Source organism: Macrotis lagotis, chromosome 4 (assembly GCF_037893015.1).
Source record: "Macrotis lagotis isolate mMagLag1 chromosome 4, bilby.v1.9.chrom.fasta, whole genome shotgun sequence".
In the NCBI taxonomy this organism is placed as follows: Eukaryota; Metazoa; Chordata; class Mammalia; order Peramelemorphia; family Peramelidae; genus Macrotis; species Macrotis lagotis.
Genome location: NC_133661.1, coordinates 8,887,488 through 8,899,740, shown reverse-complemented (window position 1 = coordinate 8,899,740; position 12,253 = coordinate 8,887,488). Strand labels below are relative to the sequence as shown.

Here is a 12,253-nt window from a genome sequence, read left to right as displayed (position 1 = left end):
CCAATAACTATGTAAAGGGTGCCCAATAAGAGGGACATGGTGGAGAAGAGAACCGGACTTGGAGTCAGGAAGAGATGGGTTCAGATCCTGCTAATGGACACAAGCTGGCAAGTCACTTAATCTCTTAGTAGCCAGGCAGCTCTGACTGACAGGACAGGTCCTGACCTGCCCACACCTGCCCCAGACTACAGACCTGATGAGAGGCCATGATGGAGCAACTTCCCTTGGAGAGGAAAGGGACAGGGAAGGGCTAGATGGGAACCATCTAGTCCAATCTTGCCTCCTGTTGAATCTCCAATCCTTAACAAAACACCGGATACACAGTAGGAGCTTAATAAATGTTAATTGATTGATTGATTGATTGATTTGTGCAGGGAAAACCTGCAGACTTGAAGGCAGCCTTGGGTTTAGAGCAGGGAAAAGCTCAGAAAAGTTTTGCTCATGAGCCAGTGGAATGGGGCATGAACAAACAACCTCCCACCATCTTAATTGCCTGCCATAGCTTCTCCACTTTCCTTCCAAAGGGCAGCCATGATCCCCGCATCAAAAAATGGGATTCCAGAAGCAAGGAAGAAAGCTCCAGTTTCTACTCAGCACCCACTCAGAACCCTTGCCCCTTGCCACAGGCTCTCATCTATGGCCTTTGTACTAAGACATTTGCGGCCCCTCACATAAGTTGGGTGATGGGCTTTGAGACTAACTGTGGCCAAAAACCTCAAGGGACCATCTTTGGAGAGCTTCTCAGAGCTCAGCTGGGTCCACCCCATCTCTGGGACTAAACCAGAAGTCTTTCCACTCCTCTAGGACCTACTTGAGCTGCTAGAATGGCCTTTGAAGCTCCAGAGTCACCTGTATACCACAAAGAGGCATAGGGGTAGGGAGAGAATGAGAGAGAAAAAGGGATAGAGATAGAAGGAAAGAATGAGGGGGAGTGGAGGAAGGAGAAAGGAAACGAAGAAGATGGAGAGGGATAGGGAGAAAATGGGTGAAGGAGAGAGGGAAGAGAGAATGAAAGAAATTGGAGAAGAAAGGGAGAATGAGAGCAAAAGGGAGAGGAAGAGAAGGAAGTGAGGGGGGAAGGGAGATAAAGAGAGCAAAAGAGGAAGAGAGTAAGGGAGAGAGAGACAGGGAAGGGGAGTAAAAGGGAGAGGGAAAGGGAAAGAGCAAGTGAAAGGGAGGAGTCACAAGGAGAGAGGGGAAGAGAGAGGAGAGAGAGAAAGAGACAAAGACAGAGAAAGAGAGAGGAGAAAGAGACAGAGGGAAAGAGAAAGACCGACAGAGACCGAGAGAGAGAGAGAGAGAGAGAGAGAGAGAGAGAGAGAGAGAGAGAGAGAGAAAGTTAATCTATAGTTTAAATGCTCTATTTTGAGCTCCATGAAGCTTCTTGGCCCTTCCCTGTCCCCTTTGCTGTAGTCCTTCCCCTCTGAGATGGCTTTTCTTCCATTCTGTAGAGATCCTGGCCATTCTTGGGTTGCCTCTGGGGTAGCTCCCATCACCTGCAGCTGGCTCCAGTGCCCCTAGTCCCCAGACCTTTGAGAGCAGGTGGGTGCCATCTGCTTCCTAAGCCTCATGGAGAGGCCTTGGATTCCACCTGGGTTACCTGCACAGGGGGCTGTGGCTCAAGCTGAGTCCTTCGCCAGGTTGTCCCAGTGATACCCAAGCTAGACTGAGCATCTCCCCCTCTCGTTTACCTCTTAATAGCTATGTTATGGACAGGAAAAGTCTACTGCCTACCTTCTTGGCTGCTTACCTTGAGGAAAATGACTTTTTATTGGTGCCTCAATCTTTTCCTGTGCAGAGGGAGGCAAAGCTTTTAGGGGGCAGAGATAATCAGGTAAGGGGGCTTGGGATTTCAGAAGGGGCTGTGGTTGGCTCTCTGGAGATTCCAAAGACTTGCTAGACTGATAATCATCATTTGGAGAGCCAAGAACATCGGGAACAAACTTGTTTGTGGGTGACAGTCCCACTGGGGATGCAGACAAAGCCACACACTCCTCTCCTTCTGGTATCATGGTACTTCCAGAAAAATGCTTTTTTTTTTCCTACCAAAAATAAAATAAATAATGCTAAAAACCCCAAACCAGATGGAGATCCCCTTGTCTTGTACGTTGAATTCTAATGACTCTCCACAGATGCCTCAGAGGTGGGCACCAGGGACCTCTGCTGCGACTCTAAGGTACCTGGCAATCAGTAGGCAGCTCTGTGACCCCCAACCCATTTCCCCCTTCCATTGTCTACACAGCTACAGGGCCTGTCTCTGAAGTTCTGTAAGGGCAGAAGGGAGGGGAACAACACTCCAATGAGGTGATGGAGGTGAAGCCTTCAGTTTTCCTATTATTCCGACTCCCAAGACACAGGGTGAACCTCAGAGCTTAAACACAAACTCGGGGTGGGGGAGATGGAGTGTGTTGGAATTGGGGGGGGTTGTTTTCTCCACCATTGTCTTTATAGCTGGGGAAGGATACACAACTTCCTGGCAGATGGGGTCCAATCTTGTCAAATGCTTGGGAAGAATAGTTAGCAAAATTTGTTTTTTTGACTATTATGAACATGAAAATTGACAAAACACTATCCCATTGGACTACATCAGAGAGAGTGGGTGTTTTCCAAAGAGCTCTAAAGAACCAGGAAATACCTGGGGGTGAAACCTGTCCCCAGCCCTCAACGTTACTATGAAAAATCACAGGAAATCCATTAGCCTTTTTCAGTTTCCTCATTTATAAAACAGGGATATTTATATATAATTCTATATAGGTATTTCTATATCTCTGTAAGTCCAGTGACATATTTGGACCTATGGGAGCTCAGACCAGTCACCTCTCCTGAACTCAGTGGCCAAGAGCCAGTTCTATGGTTCCATCTCATAGGATGAGAAAGCAGAGACTTAGGAGGGTGGGGGCGATTCCCCCCCAAAGGGACACAATCTTCAGACAGTCTCCAAATCCATGATTCTTTGATCCTCATACTTTCAGTGTGCACCCCCCCCCCCAAGGACAGGGGTGAGGCTCATGCCCAACTGACAAGGTAGGCATTTAAAAGTCTGAAAACCTGGGAATCCCACAATCAAATGTTCTAGAGAAATGCCAGCCAGGGTTGTTCTTGTATTTGGCCCAGACCCATCATTTTATCAGTATAAGGTATTCCCAGGTAAGGACATTTTCTCCATCAATGCAAATGAGCCCCCTTTCTGCAACTCGACCATAGAGATTTGTCTGGGATTCTGAGAAGGTCAGAAACTTACCCAGGGTCACTCAGATAGTATGTGTTGGAGGCAGGATTCAAACCCAGACCTTCCTCATGCTGAGGTCAGTTGCTTAACCACTTTCCTAAGCTGCTTTTCTATTATTATCTCCTTTCAACATCTGCAGCTCTTCCATATAGGACACCACTGGATTCACATGACCTGGCTCCTCCTGGGCTGTGCCCGTCTGTCTGTTCCCTGGGCAGTGGAATGGTCCTGAGAACTTTTCTCCTTGAGTCGACTCCTTCTGCTCCTCTCACAGTTACAAATTAATGACAGGACTTGAACCCAGATCTTCTTCACTTCCTGGCCAGCCCTCTATTTCAAGGCACTATAGACAGACAATTCTTTGGCACAGATTAATGCTCGGAGAACCAGCTGTGGAGTCAGGAAGGCATGGGCTAGCTTCCCCACTCTATACCACCCCTGCCTCCAACATATACCAGGCAGGTGCAAGTCACTTTACCTCTCAATGAGTGCCCTGGCAATTTTAGAAAAGATGCCAATCTGCCTTGGTAGAGGCTGTTCCCTCACCTGGGAGTTTCCTATATCAAGGAAAACACAGGTTCTGCCTTGCTCTCATGGGCTCTGCATCTTATAGGCTCCCAGCAGTAGTTGAGAAAGACTTTGGAAAGATTCCATTCCTTCTTTTTACAGAAGGGGAAACTGAGGCACAGAGAGGTTATGCCTCTCTGGCAGAGGGGGTCCAAAACTTGTCAAATCCTTGGAAAGAATAGTTAGTAAAATTCATTTTTTTGACTAATATGAACATGAAAAGTTCCCAAAACACTATCCCATTGGACTTTAGGTATACTATACATCAGAGACAATGGGTCATCAGGGTCTTTCAGGTCTTTTCTTTTTAATGTGAACTTTCTAACACAATATGTTTACATCCCAACTCTCAAAACCCTTAGAACATGGGCTGCTGTAGATATTGAGTTTGGATTGTCCGTAAGAGTTAAGCTTCTCAAGTCCCAACTTTTATATTAAAAATGTAAACTGCTTGATGAAAAGAACAAAAATAATGACAATAAAACCCCAAACCATGGAGCTGAATATGGTGTAGTTACAACAATAGAGATAGGTCTCAGACAAAGAGGGACCCGCTGCCTCTCTTCATTGTGGAGGGGGAGAACCGTGGAGGGGAGAACTATGGATGTGAATCACTTGTATACATACTGGCAGACTCAGTTGCTGTGGTGTGATATATTGGTTAGTTTTGCTGAAATGTTTTTTTTCTCTCTCTTATTTTAAAGGGACAAATGTCAGGAAGAGGGAGGATATGAATATTTTTTTAAATCTTAAAAGCCAAACAAAACACACTTGAAACTCCTGGAGAGAGAAGTCTTCCTAATCTGCCCCACCTCCTTCCTATCCCCATAATTCAGCCTGATAGTAGGGAAGAAGTCCATGAAAGGGAATTCATGAGATCTCCAAGTGCGAGTGGAGTGAGAAGAGTCCAGGATGGACCTTAAGTTCCAAGAAAGGTTCACTTACAATTCAAACAGCATTGGATCCCTGTTGTTCAAGGCCATGGGGGAGCAGAATCAGCTCAAGGGTAGAGATGGGCAGGAGTTACCCACTGAAAACTAGCACAAGTGGCTACAAAGGAGGCTAGAAAAGAGATGCCTGGGCAGGACAGTCAGGAGGAGCAAGAACTAGCTTCAGGGGGCGGCTAGGTGGAGCAGTGGCCAGAGCACCAGCCCTGGAGTCAGGAGGACTTGAGTTCAAATCCGAGCTCAGACACTTAATAATTTTCTAGCTATGTGACCCCATGCCCTTAAATAAAAATAAAAGAAGCAGCTTCAGATCTTTTGAAGACTTTTGTGAGGAGGGGGTCCTGACTTATTCCCCAGAGGGCAGAACAAGGAACAATGGCTGAAGATGACAAAGAGGTCAGGCTAATTTGGATGTCCAGAATAAAACTGTTGGCTGCCCAGAAGAGCTCCTTCAATGGGTGGGAGGTCCCTCCTCCTCAGGGGTCTTCAGGTGAAAGCTGGATGACTACTTCTTGGAATATACAGATGTCTTTCCTTTAAGAATGAGACTAAAGATTCTTCAACCCCTTTCTAAACTCTGGATGATTCTGGGATTTGGTGTCTACAAGAGGAAAAATAGAAAAAAAACTATGAAAAGCAGACATGAGAAGTCTAAAACCACATTCCTCCAGGGGGCAATTCAACATGGAAGCCAAGAGACATGTGTTTCTCAATAGCCCCTGAAGGTTTCACTGCCTCACAGAAAAAGACAGGAATATGACTGATGCTTTTGTCCTATCACAGAATTTGGGATTTGGAAGAAACCTCAGAGGTTACTTATACCTCACTTATATCTCCTTTCCCATACACCTCATCCAGCCCATGACTGAACACTTTCCAAGTAAGGTAAGAGGAGACAATTTTTCACAGACATTAAGCCTCAGTTTCTCTTTGCCACTTCTATCAGTGCTTCTGGTTCTGACTTCTGGGTCAAACAGAGCAAGGGGGTTCTATACTATTGAAGACTATAGTTAATTTGGGGGCTGGAACCTTTTGGGGGTCATAGACCTGAGAGTTTGGTGACATTCAAGGCTTTAAAATTCATAATATAAATTTTGTAATATTATAAAGGAAACCTATTATATGGAAATATAATTACCAAGTTGCTTTTTTAAAAGAAGTTTGGAGTCTCTAGGTGAAGAACCCCAGACTAGAAGGACAACTCTAACATAGTGGTGGCTCCTCTGTAAGGGAGCCCCAGAGGAGGGAGTGCTAATGGGGCAGCTTCCACACTGAGAGAAGAGGGATGTTCCTATATCAATGGGAAAGATGCAGTGAAGGACTTGGACCATGAAGAATGTAATTTGATTATAATTATGACCAAAGAGTTAACATAAAATAGATCGTAAAGGAAAGGTCCAACCAGAAAGGGGAAGGGAGGTTGACTGTTTCACCTGGGTGAGAAAGGATAGAAGGATGGATAGTTCAGCAACTGAGACGCCAAGAGAACGAGAAGAGGGGGATGTTGGGCAGATGGGAGAGGTGATTCACGGAAGGACTTGGACAAGGGTAAATAAGATGGGACTGTGGGAAGGGATTGCCATCTCTACCATATGGTGATCAAAATTTCCTTAAAGTTCTGAAATGTGATTAGGTTTGGGGAGTCTATTTAGCATTTCTAATTAAATTTCTTCCTTTTTGAGAAGAGATATTGGTAGGAAATGAAAGTTTAAAAAAATTGGTTGGGAGTTAGAGTCTGTGATCATCAGTGCAAGAGCCTGCCCTGCTCAGCCTGGACACTTTCCCTCCAAAGACCCACAAATGTGTCTTTTGCAGGGGCTCTGCACGTGTGCTGGGAGGGAGGAAGCCACAGAGCACACCTGGCTGGCCAATTCCTCTACTTTCCAACTGGTCCAATCATGAGCCAGCCTATCTGGCAGCATGGCCCCATGGCTTTTCAGCTCACTCCCTGATGCTTGAGTCAATTGGGGGAAGTCCTTTCCCCTCTTTGGGTCTTGTCTTCCCCCTCTATAAAACCAGAGGGTTGGTTCAGATGATCCCTCTAGCATGGAATCTATGAGCTTCTTCCCCAAGCGATGTTGGGCAAGTCACATTCCCGTCCTGGCCTCAGTTTCCTCATCGGTAGAATAGGAGAATTAGGTCAGAGGATCTCTAAGGCCTGTTACAGATTTAAAGCCTCTGGAATCAGTGAAGATTTGACCTGCCTCCATGAAGCATCAGTTCAGGATCCCCACTGCTTACCCCCAAACTAATTCTTAATGAAACAGAGATCTTGATTGTTTTGACTTTCCTATCGGGGTTCAACTTTTGAAATAGCCCAATAGGAGCAGATCATCCAAAATTGGAAGCAAATGAGCAGAGGAAGGCAGAAATGGGGGTGTCCTCAGGGAGGGGTCTGCCAATAGGATGTGTTGGATTTTCAAAGACTGGCTGCTTGTTTACCCTGGGGGTCCTAGACAGTGAGCCGCACAGTAAAGGCCGAGGGACAAGAGAAACATGGCAGACATTGAGGGCATCCAGGCCACTGGTCACTCCATCCGTAAGGGAGCCATGGGATGGAGGAGCACTGCCCGCCAAGAAAAGCCAACAATGAGGCAGAGCTTCTCTGACTCGTGACAGATGGGAGATAGGGCAGACCCGATGGCCCAGCCTTTATCCCCTTCCTGGAAGAAGAGGTTTGGCTGAGGAGCAGGGCTACCCTTCCCTGGAAGAGAAATCTATTCCCTGGGGTTTTCCAGGATAAGAAGGGTCTCCTTTGGGCTGAGGGAGGGAAGTCAGGACTTGGTGTAAACAAAACAACCAGCCTCCCCCCCAGACTCCCACCAGCCAGCCCAGCCTCCAACGCTAGGAGCCTCCCAGGCTCACACCCCACACAAAGATGAGGGAAAGACCGGATGGAGACGAGAGACTCACTTTTCCTGTTCTGGGGTAAATTTCCAGGATACTGTATGGGGAATAAGGCAGGCGGCTCTCCCTGACAATGCTGGGCTTGCACAGTGAATTCCCAGCAAAGTGGAAATCCACAAAGCCCTGGGAGAATATCCACGGCAGTAATTGGGCCAGGAGTCGGCGCTGCTTTTTCTATTATGTGGATGCAGAGCCTGGAGGTGGAGGGAGAGACAACGCCACATGATGGGGTGCAGGGGCCCAATAAAACTGTGTGTGTGTGTGTGTGTGTGTGTGTGTGTAGGCATCCATTCACCCACACACTCAAACACTCACCCAGACCCACACATACATGGACACACACACATTGACGCTCAGACCCTCACACTCACCCACACCCACATATACATCCACACCCCACATCCACACTCACACCCAGACCCCCAGACCCACCCCCACACGGAGGAATCTGTTCCTAAGAACCAGATGCATCTTAAACCTAGCTGTAAAGCCATCTGGAAGAGAATGAGACTGCAATAATTGAAGGTATGCAAAGCAACCTCCCATCTCCCAGCTCTGGGAGCTCAGGTCTTTTATCTTGATTCAGATCCAATTGGCAAACAAACGAAAAGAAAAGTTCTGCCCAATCTCAAAAATGAGTGCTCTGTTTCCACAAGAGGCAATGCAGCCTAGTGGTTAGGGTACAAGCCATGGAGTCAAGAAGCCTCAGACCATCTGGAAGAAAAGATGGATGGGTTGGTTCCTTTGACACTGAATCCTAGAAGATCTTGGGCAAGTCACTGCTTCTCTGGGCTTCGGTTTCCTCATCTGTAAATTGAGTTGGCTGAGCTGCCTCAAGTCTCATCCGGTTCTAAAGCTGGTCCCAAGTCCCTAGCACATGTCTGGTGTGTCACTTCCCCCCTTGGCATCCCTTCTGCATAATGAGGTGCAGATGAGGAACCAAACTTCATCAGACAATGGCGTTTTCCCATTGGGAATTCTCCAAACCCTAAATAACTCTTCCCAGTGGAATAAGATTATTCCTTATCACAATTTTTTCATCCTAGCACAGTTCACTTTAGTTTTATTCATTATATGGACACACATATATATATATATACATATATATACACACAGACACATGTATGTCTTCATATATACATGCATATACATAAAATAAAGAGGTATAATATAAAATATATAAAAATATAAATATAAAAATAAAGATATGTTAATCTATGTATATATCATATATATTATATATATATATATATATATATATGTGTGTGTGTGTGTGTGTGTGTGTCTGTTATTGCTGGGTCATTTTTCATTGTGTTGGACTAGCCATGCCCCCATTTAGGGTTTTCTTAGCAAAGATACTGCAGTGACTTGCCATTTCCTTCTCCAACTTATTTTAGAGGTGGGGAAATTAAGGCAGGGTTAAGGGACTTGCCCAGGGTCAGACAGCTAGGAATGTTTGAGGCAGGATTGGAACTCAAGAAGAGGAGTCTTTCTGACTCCAGGTCCATCACTCTATCCACTGCTCTCTATGTCTATGTCTTATGTACAGAGAGAAGGCATGCATTTATTTGTCTTTTTTTCCCCACAGGAAAGTAGTGCATGCGAGATGGACTCCAAGCTACAGTAGTTTCTGCCTTTGTGAAGGGCTGAGGCAGGGGATCAAATGGAAGTTCCATTCTCTTTTGCTTGCATTTGGTGCTTTTGATTCTATTAAACCCAATTCAATTAAACTGCTCACTAAAAGGGTGAATGGAGCCCTGATCGATGGGTGCTCAGAAGGGAAGGGGAGTGGCCAGTAGGTGGTGGCGTGAGCCTAAGAAATCATTGACTTCCTTTGCCATCCTCATCCCAACCCAATCAAACTTCCTTTCTCTTCTGAAACTCTTGCCTTCCTTCAGCTGCAGTGATGGAAAGATCACCTGAATTGGCTCCTCAAGTCTTTTGGTCCCCGCCCCCCCGGATGTTTTAATCCTCCAAAGGATTACCTAGTTTCTTCTGACCCTTGTGCCCATATGAATCCCTGCATGGGTAGAGTCTTCTTTTATCTCTCTCACCATCTTCTGCCATCGTCATTGTTATGGTCAAGTCAACAGAGAGCTGCCCAGCCCCTCTGAATAGGCCACCACTACCTATCTACCCCATCTTTGTCTCTTCTTTCTCTAGGAGCCCCTGGGGTTCCACATCATCCTTCCTTGCGGGATGGTGGCTCTTCTTGTTCAGAGTGACCCACTCCCCTCCTGTTCCAGGAAAACTGGTCGTGTTCCTTAGCTTCGAGTGTTCAGTGTTCCTTCTCCTTTGTCCACTCCAGGTAACACTCTTCCCCCATCCAGACTCTCGGAACCCATCAGAACCCTTTGTAGAATTCTTCTTCAGATGCCATCCTTCAATGCTTTTTTTTGTTGAAACTCTTCTGGACCTTGTTAAGGAGAACAACCTATTTCCCCCAGCAAGCAGAGAGTGCAGAGTCATTCTTTTTTATGTTGCAAAAATGATTTTTTATTCCAATATGTACTGGACTAAATGACCTCTGAAGTTCATTCCAATTTTGTAACTCTGTGAATATTTTCTTTTTTTAATTTTGCATTTTTTCACATTACAACAATAGGCTCGTAAAAGTAAATCTAATTCCTCCTTCCCCCCACAAAGATAGAGAAACCTCAAGAAAAATAAAGGGAGAGAGAAAAAAAAGTGTGCTTAGGTCGTCTGTATTCAGAGGCCATCAGTTCTGTCTTTGGGATGGGTTGCATGTGTTATCATAAGTCCATCAGAGAAGTGGGCAGAGTCATTCCTACAAGTCTTCACTCTTGATAGATCAGCCAGCTCCTTGGTCAGGGCTCAGAGATGTGATGATTCCTACAATGTCTCCATATTCTTGCTAAGATGGCTCTTCTGTCAGTCCCTAAACATTCTTGTGGCCAACTTCCCTGGGAATGTTGCACTAAGGAATAGGTCAACTTTCATTCAGTTAAGCAATTATTTATAAGATGGGGTGGGATACAGAAATGGAAACCAAACAGATTTTGTCCTCCTGTCCCCACCCCAGTACCTACCATTCCATCGAGAAACTATATTCTATATATAAATGGAAATAAATATGTCGATATAAATGAAAAAATTATTCCAAAAGCCAGAAATCATCCAAGATGGGAAGGGGGTGGGGTGGGGAGGGATGGAGAACACCCCTGAAATGCAGCTTAGAAATATCATTTTGTGATGTTTCTCCTGGAATTCTGCAGCAGGACTCAAGGGGAAAGAGAAGAGGACATTCCAGAAAAAAGACAAGACAAAACAAAAAGAAAGGCTGCAGAGTGGACAAGGGTATTGTTGACTGCTAAAGATGCTATGGGTTCACTAGACCCCATCCATCACTTCAGGTTATTTCCAGGACTTTCTAGAGGACCAAGTGAGATGTGCCTGGATTTCCTGACCAAGGTCTGAAGGGGTCACACCTGAGCCTCCCAAGAGGGTTGAGGCAGAGGATCAGAAATTTAAGGGACTTCCACAATGCCTTATCCAGGCTCTTACTTTGCCCAAGAGGCAAGTGAAGCACAGAAGGATGTAGTGAATTATCCACAGTCTCTCAGTTGGTTAGAAGAATTGGGATTTGAACTTGGGGCTTTCAGTCAAAATCCAATACTCTTGGTTATGATAGTAGATTTCTTGAGAAAATGGCAAACACCTCATGTTCATCAGTTTGAATCTACTGTCCTTTATGATGAGCATTATTGGACTTCCATTGACCCTTTGGGCAATAGGATCCACCCTGGATTTAGTCTGGCTACACATCTGGATCATCCAGTCTCCACTCAGAGAGATGTCTTGGTAAGGTGGAAGCAGGATGAATGTAGAGTCCAAGGGCCTAGATTCAAATCCTAACTTCGGTAAAAATGATGATAATGATCAACTTAGCAATTCAATAGTACTTAAGGTTTATAAAACCCTTTAAACACATTATCTCTAAATATCCTTACAATGAATAAATGCTGTTTTCATCATCCTCATTTTTACACCTGAGGGAATTGAGTCAAACAGACAAGTTCAGTGACTTGCCCAGAGTCACAGAACTAATTAAGCATCTGAGATTAGCTTTGAATTCAGGTCTTGCTGACTCTAGGTTCAATACTTTATCTAGTTAGGACTAGATATTTGCTGCCTGTTTGACCTCAGTTTCCTTATCTACAACATGGAGTTGGCTGGCTGACTGATAAGGCTAGCTTCCAGTTTGAAATTCTCTATCAATTGCTTTTTGGGCTTCAGTTGGGTAAACTGTTCATCTCCTGGCTCTGTCCCAATGACATTTCTGGATCATTGTATAGCATTTAGCTCACTGATTCCTGGGCACCGATGTGTGTCACCAGCCTTGCACATCCCAGGTCCAACTCTACCTTCTGTCCATGGGCCACCTGGAACCCAATCCTGCTAAACCAGAAAAGTGTTGTCCTGCCCTTCACATTCCATTAAAGTGGCTGGCACAGCCGAAACCCAGTGGCATCTTGTCATTCTGGGCTCTATTCTTCTGTGGTTGTGCCAACTGGGGCATGGTCATGACCTTGTTTGAACTTGATACTCAACAGGAGAGTTAGTTCCACTACTTTGCCTCAGT

General features: G+C 45.4%; 1 protein-coding gene across 4 annotated transcripts in view; it reads right to left on the bottom strand.

Moving 5' to 3' along the window:
* Positions 1-12,253, bottom strand: part of C4H10orf90 (chromosome 4 C10orf90 homolog) — a 144,253-nt gene that overhangs the window by 45,647 nt on the left and 86,353 nt on the right. The window lies entirely within an intron of this gene.